The sequence below is a fragment of the Apteryx rowi genome, unplaced genomic scaffold, assembly GCF_003343035.1.
Source record: "Apteryx rowi isolate R43461 unplaced genomic scaffold, aptRow1 scaffold_387, whole genome shotgun sequence".
Lineage (NCBI taxonomy): Eukaryota > Metazoa > Chordata > Aves > Apterygiformes > Apterygidae > Apteryx > Apteryx rowi.
Genome location: NW_020450385.1, coordinates 744,145 through 758,474, shown reverse-complemented (window position 1 = coordinate 758,474; position 14,330 = coordinate 744,145). Strand labels below are relative to the sequence as shown.

The 14,330-nt window shown below is 39.3% G+C and overlaps 1 long non-coding RNA gene across 1 annotated transcript in view; it reads left to right on the top strand.

Annotated features, from left to right (window-relative positions):
• Window positions 1-1,039: 1,039 nt before the first annotated feature.
• Window positions 1,040-14,330, top strand: part of LOC112970219 — a 40,528-nt gene continuing 27,237 nt past the window's right edge. Inside the window, exons 1-2 of the long non-coding RNA XR_003254928.1 lie at window positions 1,040-2,539; window positions 3,876-4,006. This is a non-coding gene — a long non-coding RNA (uncharacterized LOC112970219). The remainder of the gene's footprint in view (window positions 2,540-3,875; window positions 4,007-14,330) is intronic.

Below are 14,330 nucleotides of genomic sequence, written 5' to 3'. Positions count from 1 at the left end.
AGGCACAGTATATTGTAGTATTTGATAGTATGACTAAAGATCATGTTTAGCTGCTGCGATGACTTGCTGTTGGTGTTAGGAAACTTCAGGCTATTGCTTAGAATTACCTGGTTGTGAGGTTGACTGAGAGAGACACTGGAGCAATGGCATAAGGCAATGCAAAACAGTAAATATTATTTGAAGAATATGCTTAAGAGTTAGCATGCAAAGGTAGAGGTCTTCAGTCCAGCTGCCAGGCTGGAGATGTGAACTGGAGCATCTGTAGGTGATGGATGCAACTTTCTCCTGCTTTCTAAACTGGGGTAATTGTTCTGATGGGAAGAAGAAGCAGCAGCCTCTGTCAGCTCTGCCCGCATTTTCCTCTGCTTCCTCCTCTGAAAAGTGAATTTTTACTCCTCTCTCCAGGCCTAGGGATTGGAGAGTGAAGAATGTCTAAAGCTTCCTCCAAATAAAGAAGAGACTGCATGGCAACTGTCGTCCCGTCTCTGTGTGCGGGCCACTGAAGTTCTTGGAGCTCCAGAAGGAGCAGAGTTGGCCAAGGGCCACAAGGGAAACAGTAGTTGTAGTGGAGTTGTCCTAAACTCTGATGTGAGGAATGAAATGGGGCTTCCAGTTCAGCCCCTACTGCTTCCCTACAGCTTCCCTCATTCAGCTAGCTGAAACCTGGATTTCTGTGGGCTCTGGGCCCTGATGCAGTTGCACTACCCTCCTCTGCTGTGGCCAGCACACATGCAAAAACCAAAAAGGTCAAAGCTAATGTTGGAGCTGGTGTGATACATTCATGGCCACTGGGTAGCAACTGTTATGATGAGTGGGTGGTAGAATACAATAATATTGATTGTCCTTCAGAGATGTTAGAAGCTCTGCACTTTACAATACTATACTGCAGAAAAATGGGGAATTTGATTTGCATTTTTTCAGGGGCATTTCAAACAGTATGGCTGGGTCACATATTCTCCCTGTTTCATAGGTTGGTAGCACTGCAGTTCCTGTATGCATGTGGCACTCCCAGTGAGAAACCAGAAAAGGTACACTGTCATGTTCTGTTTTGTTTTTCATCTGGTGGGTTTTGCAGTCCATCATAGCTTTTGAACATGGAGATTGACAATACTGACTTTTGTCCCGTAGTGCAAGGGTACAAGGAAGAGGGTGGTTGGCTGCAGATCAGCAGGTCATAATGGGAGGCCAAGGTGCTACCCAGCATTTCTCCACCTGCGGGAGGCGTTGTGACCTGTGCTGAGTGGGCTTTCTTGGCCCACCTGGAGCTGCTGTGTGTGGCGGTGGAGAAGGGCTGGAGAGATCTGTGTTCCTAACCTTTGCTGGAAGTTGTGGGTGAGCACACTTCTTTCTCTGGGAGAAGATAAAGTTTACTAGTGTCTCAGAGGGAAACGTTCAGCTTTGACATATCAAGGCATTTAATGTCTCTATAGGTGTAAAAATTAATAAAGTGCCGGCAGATGGCGCCCAAGAATATCGAGTGTGGAGTCTAGAGTTAGTGGGACTGGGTATCATTTGCTTTTGTGTATTACCTGAATACTGTCTTACATGCAGCTCTTAAGAAGCTTGGCCTAGAAGGTCTTTCCTAAATGAATTTATAAAACAACAAGTAACACATCGAACTGACAATCACCCATTGCTATGTGTGAGAACTGAAACCACCTGGAGATTGTTTGTAGGAAGAAGTGGCTTTGCAGCACTAGTAGCAGGGGAGGAGAAGCACTTCAGCATTCCAGAAGGTAATGCCCATGGCAGGAGGAAAAAATCCCTTGTTCCAGATATGGCTTCACTTCAGAAGTGGTGACTTGCTTGAAACAAATGTGTATGGTAAATAAAACCCTTACAAAGCCTTGCAGAAGGCCAGTTAACTGCAAGTAAATAGTTGCTGGGGTGGGTAAAATGATGAAGGTATGTCAAGGATGAATCTTCTTGCTTAGTCATATTTTGCAGACGTGTTCAGCCATCTTTTTACTCTCATGAATGTTGGAGAGAAAAAACATGGGATGCCTAGAAGTGGGAGCTTTCCTCTCTTGTTCTCATCTCTCAGGTGAAACATACACAGGAATAAAAAATGGATTAGATAAGTGTTCTTGGGGGAGTGGAGAACTGGGAATAGTGCTCTGCCCTGTTAATTGTGAAGGATGCTGAAAAACTGTCTGGTCTCTCTCAGTTTTCGTAAAAACACAGTATTGATGTTGGCTTTTATCTGATTGACGGCCTTCTTTTTCTTATTCCTTTTTTTTTCCCTGTCTTTCTTTTCAGCTGTGTCAGCATATGCAATGTGTCTTCACAGTTCTRTTCAGATGTCCTTTCTCTGATATATCCGGTGTGCCTTAAAGTGTCAGCAGAACTGGAAATAGAATCGTGGGCCCATAGATTAATACTAAATGAATTTTAACTTTTTTGTAATTGCAACTTGTCAAGATACAAAATTTGGCTTTTAAGCAGTTTATTTTCTAGGGCAGAATGTTCTGCTTGATCATTTCAGAAATTTGTTGTTGAGTTCAATGGGAATACCTTCCACAGAGTGAGGCCATGACAGGTATTTACTTTGTGTACCCATTTTTTTTATTATGGTATATTTTCTAAATGATGGGTGTGGAGGATAGTCAGAAGGTATAATTATTGTATGTTAATTAGTGCCCTAAAGATGTATTTAATTAAACCTTTAATAGCAACAGATTAAGATATTCCTGGGAAATAAATTTATTTGTCAAATAGGGCTGTTATATGCCAGCATAACTAGAAATGAATAGACTGACAGCATGTACTGTCCAACACACATGCTTCTGTGGGGAAAGATAAGAGCTTTGGTAACGAAGGGCAAAATGTCAGTGTCCAAATTTTAGCGGTTGAATCTGTTCTTTCTGTCTCCTGCCAAATAGCCTATTAAACCTTTTAGCATTATGCTATCTGTGACAGCATAGGAGATGCTTAGGAGATGATCTCATTTATGCCAACAGCTTTACTGTGACAGAGTAGCATGAATACCCTTCATTAGTCCCATCGATATATTCTTGCATGATACATGGAACGCACGTTGCTTAAAACTTGTTGTCCTCAATGTATTGTAGTATTCAATATACTATCTATTTATATTTAATATGTAGTATAAATCCAGTATCACTGTTCTACTGAAGCTGAGTGTTTCAGTGTTGGATTGAAAGTATAAAATTGGTATATATAATTTCCATTTATTTTATGGCTTTTGTGAAGCAGTATTGGCAGAATACTGCTGTGCTTTATTTGCACATGCTTCTTTTTATTTCTTTCTGGTAAAATAAGGTTTTCCTTTGTCAGGCTTTCCAGTCATCAGATGCTAAAGAGGCAGGGTTAGAGATTTAAGCTGATAGAAGATTTTACCCCCAGATGAGCTACAGTTTGAGGAAACATACAATAAATTTCTGGTCCCCATATGTCATCATACAGAACAACATGTGGTTTTCTCCTGTTCTCACTAGGGAAGCAGTGTTTGTGCATGTGAGCTGTTTCTGTCTCTGAGATGGATGTATTCATTTTTGCAAGTCTTTTGTACACGGCTAGTTAGGCTGTTAGTACTTCCAGGTTTGATTTCATGGAGAATGAACTGATTGCTACACTTCCAGCAAAAAGAACACAGCAAAAGAGAGAAAGTTCAGCATTTCTTCAACTAGCATACTTTTTAGGAAAAGAAGATACACACATTCCTTTGGATTTCTTTATATATCAGACTGCAGTTACAGCTAACAGTGCATTTACAGTACCCTCCCCTTGGGTGTTTCTCTACTTGGCCTATTGTTCCATGATAGCCACCACAATACAATCTTGAAATACATTTATTGCTGCCATACAGTATGTTTGTGTAACACACATGCATTGATTTTGTTTTTCATTTTTAGAATGGTTCATTCTGAATTGCCTCATCACGTTGAAGGTTTCTTCATTGAGCTTTACTGAGAAGATATTTCACAGCTCCTACCTGAAGGCTTGCAGAAAGCATTCTTGCTGAAGCCCTAACCTTTCCTGTTAGGTAACTGAGGTTATTGTAACACATTACTTGAGGGGCATACAGGAGAACAGACTTCATCTGATATTCCAAAATAAATGCTGACACAGTGTTTCAGTTAAAAAAAAAAAAAATTGCCAGAATATTTAGAAACTGACAATTATATGCTAATATTTCTAGACTAACAGGAATAGAAATTAGAATTAATGAGTTCTCTGCAGGTACATCTGTCACACATTTAATAATACTAGGCACACATCATGCTCAAAGCATTCTGCTAACATTATGCAATCCTTGCAATAGCTCTCTGAAGTAGATACTAATCTTAGCTGCTAGAGAAAATGAAACATAGTTTACAGGCAAGATGTCCTCAGGTGCTAAGTGTCTCTCCCGAGGTCAGTGGATATAAACATTGCTTTGACCCGCTGTAAAAAGCTGTGCCCCAGTGGACTTGGTGATACGTCCTTGTTTAAAACATATTTACATTTTGGAACCTGTGATTGCCGTGGCTTTGCTTTGCCCATTTGGGTGCATCAGTTCACAGTTGTTGAAGCCTAGAATAAAGAGAAGCAGCAATTTCCAAACATACCTGTCGAGCTGCTCATGTCTCCTAGGATAAAGACAGAGATAAACAAACACCAAATAAATATATTTGCTTTATGAACAAAGTTTTAACCTGGGACTGTGCTGTCAGGTTTTCCATGGGCACTTAACTAAGTGACCTGATTTGTCTCTGTCACCATTTCCCTTGTGTAAAATTAGAATAATACTTTCATCTGTCTTAGAAGAAACTGGAAGAATAAATCTTTCCCTAGTGCTGAGATAATTTTGGTCCCTATAGAAATATCTCTTAATCTTTATTATGATAGACTAAGAGTACCTAGGTAAGATAGGTCAAGCATTGTTGTGCTTGACATTGCACATATGTTGACGATGGCATCCTTTTCTTTTGGCAAACTACGTTCATTCAAAATGAACTGGCAGATACTAGACTCTTTACTTCTAGTCTTTCCATAATTTGCAATATGGCCCACAAATAATTGCACCCATGGTTCATTTAACCTGAAATTCCAAAATGACTTTACCTGTAAATGGAAATTCATTTGAAATTTTGCTGCTTTGTACTCATTTGGCTTACTCTCATTTTCAGTCACAAGTAATATAATCAACTATTAGCAGTTTTTCATTTAATGTAAAAGTTGGATGTGAGGATAATAGTTACGATTTTCAATAATTGCTGCTGCAATTCTACCTCTGTATGATGCTGGAATTCACCTGCCAAAAGCAGTGATTTGAGTGTGATCCTACGTGTTCATCATGCTTCTTTTTGAACTATGGCTTTTCAAGTGAGGATAATTCTATATATGTAACAGCATAGCAATTCGTTCAGCAATACAGTTGGACCTAAAAGAAAATTTCTAATTTGGATCTTAATTTTCCTCATATTTAGGAACTGTTTAAGTTTGAAGGTCTGTGTGAGTCCCATTATAAGATTCATTTGTGAAGTTCTGTTCCAGTTCTAAATTTTCCCCAGGCTGGACTTAAGGAGAATTTTCTTTTCAGTCTGGATGTCCAGTATGTATTCTGGCTTGACATCACTAGCGGCAGGCTTTTTGACAAAATAGAAAACCTTTCACTTTGCCCATTAATGGAGTTTCCATTTATCCTTTGATAGAAACCCCTATCAGGAATATAGAAAGACTATGGCTCATATTTTTTTGAATTATATATAATAAACTATTCCTCATCCAGGAAATGGGGGATATCTTTAGACTTGTTAGCTCTGATGCAGTGTGAATACATGGACACGTTTTGGTTTCCAGAAATATCTCATGCTGTGCCTGAGTTACTAGGCTTTCCTGTTGCAGTGCTGGGTAACTAACACAAATGGCAAGCTCTTAGGCACCTGAGATAATACTCTCTTTTTCCCTTCCTTTTCAGTACATCAGTTTGACTGTCATCTTATGCCTTTGCCTTAATATAGTTTTCTTCTGCAAACTCGCATCCAGTCAAAAGGAGATCTTTTTTGTGGATACATCCTCTTGGCCACTGTCTAGGAGCTCCTCAGGCATGTAATAGTGACAAAAATTATCAGTCAGTTTTCAGTATTTGTTCTTCCACAAGGACTTTTAAAGAACAGCTAAGGTTTTTATTATTATTATTATTATTATTATTTTTAAGGATAGAAATAGGAACTGTTGATAAGAATGGCTGATGTTTGGCCACAGTTAGTTTCCCTGGAATAAACCAAAAAAACCAGGATAGATTTAGAAAATGCAGAAAAATGTAAAACCAAATTCTGACATTGAAGTCTGCATCTGAACTTGTCCAAGAGCTTAAGAATGAGTGCTACATTTCTGTTTTGGCCATCTCTAGTTGTAGATGGTTTATGGCAGTGGTTCACGTAGCCTGTAGAGCTGTCACATATATGATGTGTTATGGGACCTCTAATGGAAAAATTGTAGGGGTAAACAAACTGAAAAATGCTGAAAAATGCTGGTTTATATTGATAGTATATTGGGGAGGGGTGTCAGTGGTATACTTCTTTGGAGATGAAAGTGGGATGTAGTTCTGTTGCTGTTGTTTCATTTCTGAGCAGCGGCATCTGAAAATACTGTTTTAAAAAGGAAAAATAAATCAAGAAACAATTTGATCTAGATGGTAGATTCCTTCAAATGTATTCTTAAACATGGTCCTGATGACTAGGCTGAATACATGGGCTTTATCAAGTCACTGATTTTCTCCCTTGGGACATGTCTGCGCTGGAGATTGCTTAGAGGTATCCAACCTGTCCCTAAACTAGATTGTCAAGAAACAGGGAAAATCAGCCCATGGCAGGCTCTCTTCAGAACTGCTGTAGCTAGAGTGCTTCTGGGTCTCAGTCAAATAAGCCAGGCTCATTTAAGACTAGTTTAGGTCTCTATATATTTTATCTCAGGCTTCAATAAGGATCTAGTTCTGGTTTTCCTTTTTTAATCTAGGGATAATGCTATGTATGCTGTAGGAAAAGCTTTATCAGTTGTGAATAACAAATGTTAGGTGGGGCTAGTAGCTTTTATAGAATACCTTTAATTTTTTAAGGGTTGCACTAATATCAGCAAGTAGGCATGCTAAAATCAGAGGATCACGTCTTGTATCCATTCTCCTTCTAAAAGAGATGTTGAAACTGCAGGAAAATAGCAGTAACTCATTCAGTATTACTAAATCAAGCTCCTGAGAACACTGAATGAGAAAAAAGTGTTTTTAATTCTCTTGATATAATCTGTGGGCTTTAATTAGGCATCCAGTTTTAAATCCAGTTATGTTTGCTTGTTGCTTTAGCACTGCCTCTTAATTCAAAGAGTAAATGTGGCCGTGTTCTTCACTCACAAATGTCTCTGTTGATGTTCTTTACTGCTGAAAAGCTTGTCAAAAATATTCACTAGTTTTCTTTGTGACCTCTTTTATCTTACTCGTGAAGACTTGTTTGTAAATAATCTTCAAAATGTGGACAAGTTTCACTTAAAAAAAAGAGCAGACTTGAAATAATAGACTTGTAGCTTTTGAAGTTGAGAATAACTTGCATCCAAAAACAAATATGGAATTAGCAAGACATGCTTTTGTTGAGTCTTGGTCACTGTGTGTGTGTGCCACACCTTGCAAGGTGGTGGACAGATCCTCCAGTAAAAATATGCAGGGTCCTATTTTCTTTGCTTAAGGCTTGTCTTTTTTAAGATCAAAACTAACATTCAGAACAAAGACAGACAAGCTGCCTCACTTTTCTGTAGGCCATCATCAGTCTTTCAGCATTCCCATCTGAAGTTTTGTACTGGGAGGTTACTGTTCCTCAGAAGTATCTCCTTCTCAGAATTGCACCTCATAATGCTTAAAGGCTGCCCCTGGTCCATATCTCTCCTGTCTCCTCTCTTTGCAAAAGAGACATTGTACCTCATGTATAATTCCARTCTGAAAGGACTTCAGTCATGGAGGAAGTGAGCTGAACTGTCCCAAAGTTCACCATCCTGTTCTGTTCCAGATCTTGTTTTGTGGGTTTTGGTTTTTTTTGTTTTTTTTTTTAGGCCCCAGTGTGGTCACTTACATTTGGCCATTGCCTAAATATAGTCTTCTTGAAATCAAATGGGATATATGTGAATAATTAAGTATTAAGATCTTACTCTGTAAAATTTCAGAGTAAGGACTGTGTCTTCCTACTGTGCAGTTCATGTTTCATTCTGAGTCATGCTTAAACAGGTTCAGCAGCTGTGCATTTTAAATTTTTCTGAAGGCAGGTTATCTTTGTGTAAAGGTAGTTTTAAAAATGGAGTCTGAAATAAATCCAGGTTGCCAAATGTCAGCTGTGATAATTTTAGCTAGGATGAATCAGAAATCAAAACTTTCCATTTGAAATTGTTTACGTCTTAGGAACATCATGGATGGTTTACCTGAACTGGATTCTACAGTTTTGATTCCTGTTGTTTTGGATCCCCAGCTTTTGACTGAAAGGAATTAATTCCATGCAAGCCGAAAAGTTATTCTGGAAGAACAGCTTGTGAATTTTTGGATCTGGTTGTTTTTAAATAGCCACTCCTACTTCTGTGTTTGGCACAGATGTCTCAGATAACCTCCAGCTGTAACCAAACTTCCATCTGCCTTTGTTATTTTACTGGTACTTGATTTTGGGAAACTCATATACCTTAATACAGATCTGGCAGAATGCGGTTACTGGGGTTCGTTACATTTAGGCTCAACGACATTATTTAGCATTCAGATCAAAATGCTATGGACATTAGCTGTTTCTTCCAATTCATTTTATTTCAGATAAAAACAGTTACCAAATAATTTTTCAAATAGTAAATTCCACTGGATTTGCCAGACAGTACTATCTGGAAATAAATTTTGTATCAAGAGTTTAGGTACATGCTATTTTGACCATTTTGTTTATCCTCAAGAGCGACAGTTAGAAACCACAAACTCTCATGATCACTCTTTCTTTCTTAGTTCTGACCTCAAGATCAAAGTGAAGTCTGTTAAAGAGATCTTTCCATGCACATGAGCGGGCTTTGGATCGGGTCCATAATTATTGTAATATTTCTAGCAAACTCTGGAAGTTGTTTGTGTATTACCTGCTTCTCTCCTTATCACACAAAGGGCAGCCCTTTATGACCAAAGAGTACTCCTTTATCTTCCTTTTCTAGAGAAAAGTTAGTTCAGGGCAGTGTCTGGGATTGGAAGGAAACTTGCATGAAGTTACATGTTCAGTAATTGTTTTTAATCCATTTTAATCAGCAGCTGATTTCCTCATCCTCAGGGAAAAAAAAAGATTTGAAAGAGGTTGGTATTTTTTATGGCGATGAATCCCACTCACTTAAACAGTATTAGAACAATCTTAGAAGATGATTTTATAGCATATCTTGCTACTTATTTTCATCCATATTACCAGCTGTCTGTAAGATCCGGGCACACATTGTGGAAGTTAGTAATGCATCATATTCTCAAATTCAGTTTTCTTCTCTGAATTCATCTGTCTCCTACTGTCAGTTATCTGAATTGTATCTATTATAATAAGGCAGTGCATGCTTTAAAGATCATTGTTAATCAGCTATGGTTTGAAGAAGTGSTATTCAGACTCAGACTAGGGTTAAGCATAGGTCAAATCAAGGACAGGGCTGGCTAGTATTCAGACTCAGACACCCCAGGGCTGAAATCTGCATTTATTCTAATCCATTCAGATACCATTTCTGCAGTGCAGCCAATGTCTAGGTTGACCTCAAATCCAAAGAATCCTTGACTGTTGGTCTGCTTCCAAAGGCTTAATCCCTTTTTGTCTTGAGTTTCTTTTGTTCCTCCTTATGCCTGCACAGACTTGAATGATATTTCTGCTGTTGTTTCATTCCTCCTGGAGCAATCCTTCACATCACTGATGGATTATTGGTATTTCTGCACTTTCTTTTCTAAGTATTAATTTCACTTGATCCTACTTCTGCAGGACTCTGTTTCAGCTGACATGCGAGCATGTTTTGAATTGCATTAGTGCTACCCTGTCAGTCCAGAGATGGTATCCCTATGTGATACAAGGCAGTCCTCCAAAGAGCCTGAACTGAACACACATTACCTCTGCATTGCTCCTTGTCTTTCTGTGGTTAAAAATCGGAAACTGAGCACAGCAATCTTGCTAGCACCATCATGCCATAGATAAACAGCTTGGTCAGCATGATGCCTAAACTAAGTGCTACAAATATTATGGTTGGAACAAAAAGGGAAATTAAAAAACAAGCTGTGCTACCTAAAGTACCCATCTGTGATCTTTGTGGGTAACCTGGCAATGCTTTATGAGAAACAGCAAGCTGGGATTTTGATCCCCAGGTTTGTCCCTGGTCATCTTCTTTTTCTGTGGAAAAAATATAACCCAGAATATTTGGAGTATAATAACCAAAGTGATCCATCAAACCCATGTAGATTCCACAATAAAACCAAAACAAAACAAGCCAACAGTCAGGTGATCCCTGCCATTTATATTTATATAAATACAAAAAGTGATGTTAAAACTCCAGTTTAAGGGGCGAAATCAAGGATTTGGAAGAAGGATGTTCCAGAAATAAGATTGCTGTTTAAATTACTTTGATCTCTTAAAACATGTTATTTACCATGCCTGTCTTTTAAGCGTTAGGTTACATACTATCTTTGTCACAGAACAGCTCCCTCCTTTACTTGTTTACCTCATTCATCCCCAAAATCTACACTGTGTATTGAAGGAAGCTGGGAACCTGCTGGGCAACAGGAAGGGAGAGAAGAGTCTGTGTCCATGTGAATGAAGTCTGTGCCATCAGGTACATGCATGAAGGGGTCAGATTAGTTTCTTCGCCATACCTCCATGCTGTCTGCTCTTTCTCTCCTTCCCATTGTACTTCTAGTCCTTGATTCTTTGTCCAGCCAGTCCCTGCCTCCCTGTAGCTCCTTGGTTCCTCCTTAGTCTGTGTTTTCCCCTGATAGCTTATTCTCAGTTTGGTCTTGTACTTAATTTCCCTCTTAAGATCCCAGTTTCAGCTCTTTCACCAATTGTGGCCTCGTTGCTTGACTGGTCTTAGCTTGCCTTCCTGTCACTTCCAAACCTCTCCCAGCTCCCAGTCACAGTTTTTTCTTCCTCTTTTGTCTCTGGTTTTCTCTACTTTGCTTCTATCTGCTACTTACTTCAAACTGGAGAGTCTAGGTTTTACATATCTTTAGCTTGCTAGAGTTGGCCTGTCAGTGTGGATGGAGGTTGGAGCCTGAGTGTTGCTGAAGTTAAAACTTGTAATACACCAGGGACACAGGAGTTTGGCTGCAGATCATCAGATACTAATCCAGCCACCCTGCTTTTCCAGTCACTCTGTCGTGTAAGTGTTGCTTGCAGGGTGGCTATTTCTTTCTGCTGTCGCTTGAGCTAGACCACCCCAAGTGGAGCCGCTTGGAGTACTGAAGCAGCAGCTATCTGTTGCTGTGCAGACAAGACATCTTACCCCATTTTGCTTATTTCCCTCATACCGCCCTTGTGTCAATCCAGCATCCCTGTGCATTTTGAAAGAAACTGCTGCCTTCTACATGCTGTGCGCTGAGGAAGAGGTTATTGTGAGCAGGACAGGTGGACTCCCTGCCTTCAGTTTCCGTGCCCAGCCTTCTAGCATCTGGGTTCAGCAATTACAGATGGAAGTCCTTGTGAGCTCACTTTCTGCAAGGGGAAACTGCCTGCACAGTCTGGTTACAGACAGAGCTGTAAAAGATACAGCGATCTTTAGAAATTTAGTAGCATCAAATTCAAAAAAAAAAAAAAAAAAAAATGTCTACCAAGAACATCTGAGTTAGAATTTTTCTGAGGATTATAATCTAGTAATTTCTTTTCAGGGACAGCAAGATGTGCACCTTACCAGTTACATGCTCCTTAATACAAAAAGGTATTAAAAAGCCTCTAGGTTTTTTTTAACATGATCGTGACAGTGGGTTTTTTYTTCTCTCTTATTTCTTGGAAACAGCTGAATCATTTCTTGCTGAAACATTCTCCAGAATGTTCAGCCAATGGCATAGAAAATTTTGGCTCAAAGGCTTATGTGCTGCTGAGGTTAAGTTTTTTTTTTTTAATGGGGAGTGGTAGGCAGCTGTAGTAACATGGAATTCTATGAGCCCAGAGTGTCACATGCATATATTACACTTATATAAACACAGCCTTAATGGTAGACCAGCCAGGTGAATAGAACTCTAAATTTAGACTCCTTCATTCTGCTCATGGAATGCAAAATAATTTGTAACAATTGTATCATTTTTCACTAATAGTAAATATGTTCATGTGAGCAACAAAGGCTAGCAACTATATTTGTTTTGCCTGTTTTATGTGTAATCTGACCCTTACTGCAAATCTAAGCAAGATAACAGTTCTTTGATTTCATCTGGAGTGTAGAGTTTGTATCTGCTTAGCATTGTGGCTGGAAGCATTTCTGTTCATAGCAGGCAACTGTATTGCCATAAGTTGAGATTCTGTATCACCTACTCAGTTTCTTTATTACCTAGGTTATAGAAACTGAATTACATTAACATCACCTATGGATTCAAGGCTATCTTGTTTGCATAACAAAGTCTTACAAACAGTGTGCATACTGTACACTCACCAATTAGGCTTTCTTTTAAATCCTCTTAGTCAGTCGTTCATAAGAAGAAGGAAGGGGCTTTTTTTTGTGGTGGTGTTGCAAAGAAAAGCTGCTAATGAAGGAATGATGAATGGTCTGATTGTGTTACTGTTTGTATAGTTTCACCTTCATTTGYATCAGTACCAGGCACAGATCCCAAGACTCATTTTTCAGTGCTCTTATTTGGCCCCTGCCTGCACTAGAGCCAAACAAACACATTTATCATTGCCTCCTAGAGTACAGCATAGGAATATTTCCCTTCTTGCATTATTGTGGCCTGCGTGCATTGGAATGCATAGCTATCCCCCACCAGGTCTCCTGTCTTCAGTTACAGGTTGGTTTGGAGATCTGACACCCCCTGGAAGATGCACAAAGTGTACTGGGAGCCGTCACTGTACTTTCCCTCAGGAATGTTTAATGCATCATCTTGAAGTGTGTATCCATTTTTTGCTGCAAGGAATGGATCTCTTATTTAGTATCTCTTTCCAGCAGTGTCCATACTGTGCTTGGTGCTGGAAAACTCAAAACAAATGAAAACAGAAAGAAAGCACATAAATAGTGTCAAGGGCTTACGTAGCAAACCCTTAAATGATTTAAAGCGAGAGTCTGTGAGTCCATACTGCAGAGCAGACAGTGAAGCCTCCTTCTCTCCCTGTAGCAGCAAAGGAGTATACGCAACCAGCAGTTCACAAGTGACTCCTCAGTTCTGGAGTTCTCTCTGGTTCTTCCTATTTTTCCTGTCATTTTGAAAATATATTAACTGTCAAAAAATAATAATTTTCTTTTAAAAAAGAAAAAAAAGAAAAGAAAAGAATGTGGTCCTTTGTTTTCTGTGTCTGTTCAGGGAACAAGCTTTATTCATTGAGTGCCAGGGAGAGGATAATGCAATCTCCCATTAGGCTTGTTTGCATCTTTTTCCAGGATGACAGTTTAAGTCTGCTGGCTACAGATGGCCTTTGACAACTGACAACACTTGCTGTTATGCCAGTGTATGACTTCATCTGTGTGACTCTGCATGTGACTRCAGCTTTCTTCCTCTTTGGCTTGCAGAAACTGTTCTGCAGTTTAGTAGTGCAAGAATAACAGAGGTTTCCCTTGCATAAAAGAAGCAGCAACCTGAAACTGCTCCACTGCTTATGCTAGAAGATGCTGAGAGCTGGAAAAACAGTATTGTTGGAATCTGCTTTGGGGTTTTTTAAATACTCACTCTGAAGTTAACTTGGCCAAATTTGCTAAAGCATCTTTACAGCCTCAATACTCTTTGGAACAAATAGCTTCCAATTCTGTTACAGTCCACCTGTCTATTTGAGAGTTTCTATAGTACCTGTTCATCACACACCAGTGTGTTTCCCAAATAAAAAAATCTCAGGCTTTGCAGAGCTGTTTTGTTCTGGTGTGGAGCCTGTGGACTTGTGCTGGAATATGCAGAAACAGTTTTCTCTCCTCTCAGTCTTGGCAACCTCAGGGAATGCTCCAATATGAATAAATGAAGTCATGCATCATCTAGCTGTGACTGGAACTCATTCCCATTCTGTCTCTTGCATCAGAAGCAGGAACAAAGTAGGGTTTATCTTCTAGACTTCTCTTTTTACCACCTTGGAACAGGGTTCATGTTTTGTTCTATGGTTAGTAGCTATTATCTTTTCCTAATTTTGATTATACCTGATCTAAACAAGGTCCTAGGGCCTATTCCAGGACAGCTAACTTGATATTGG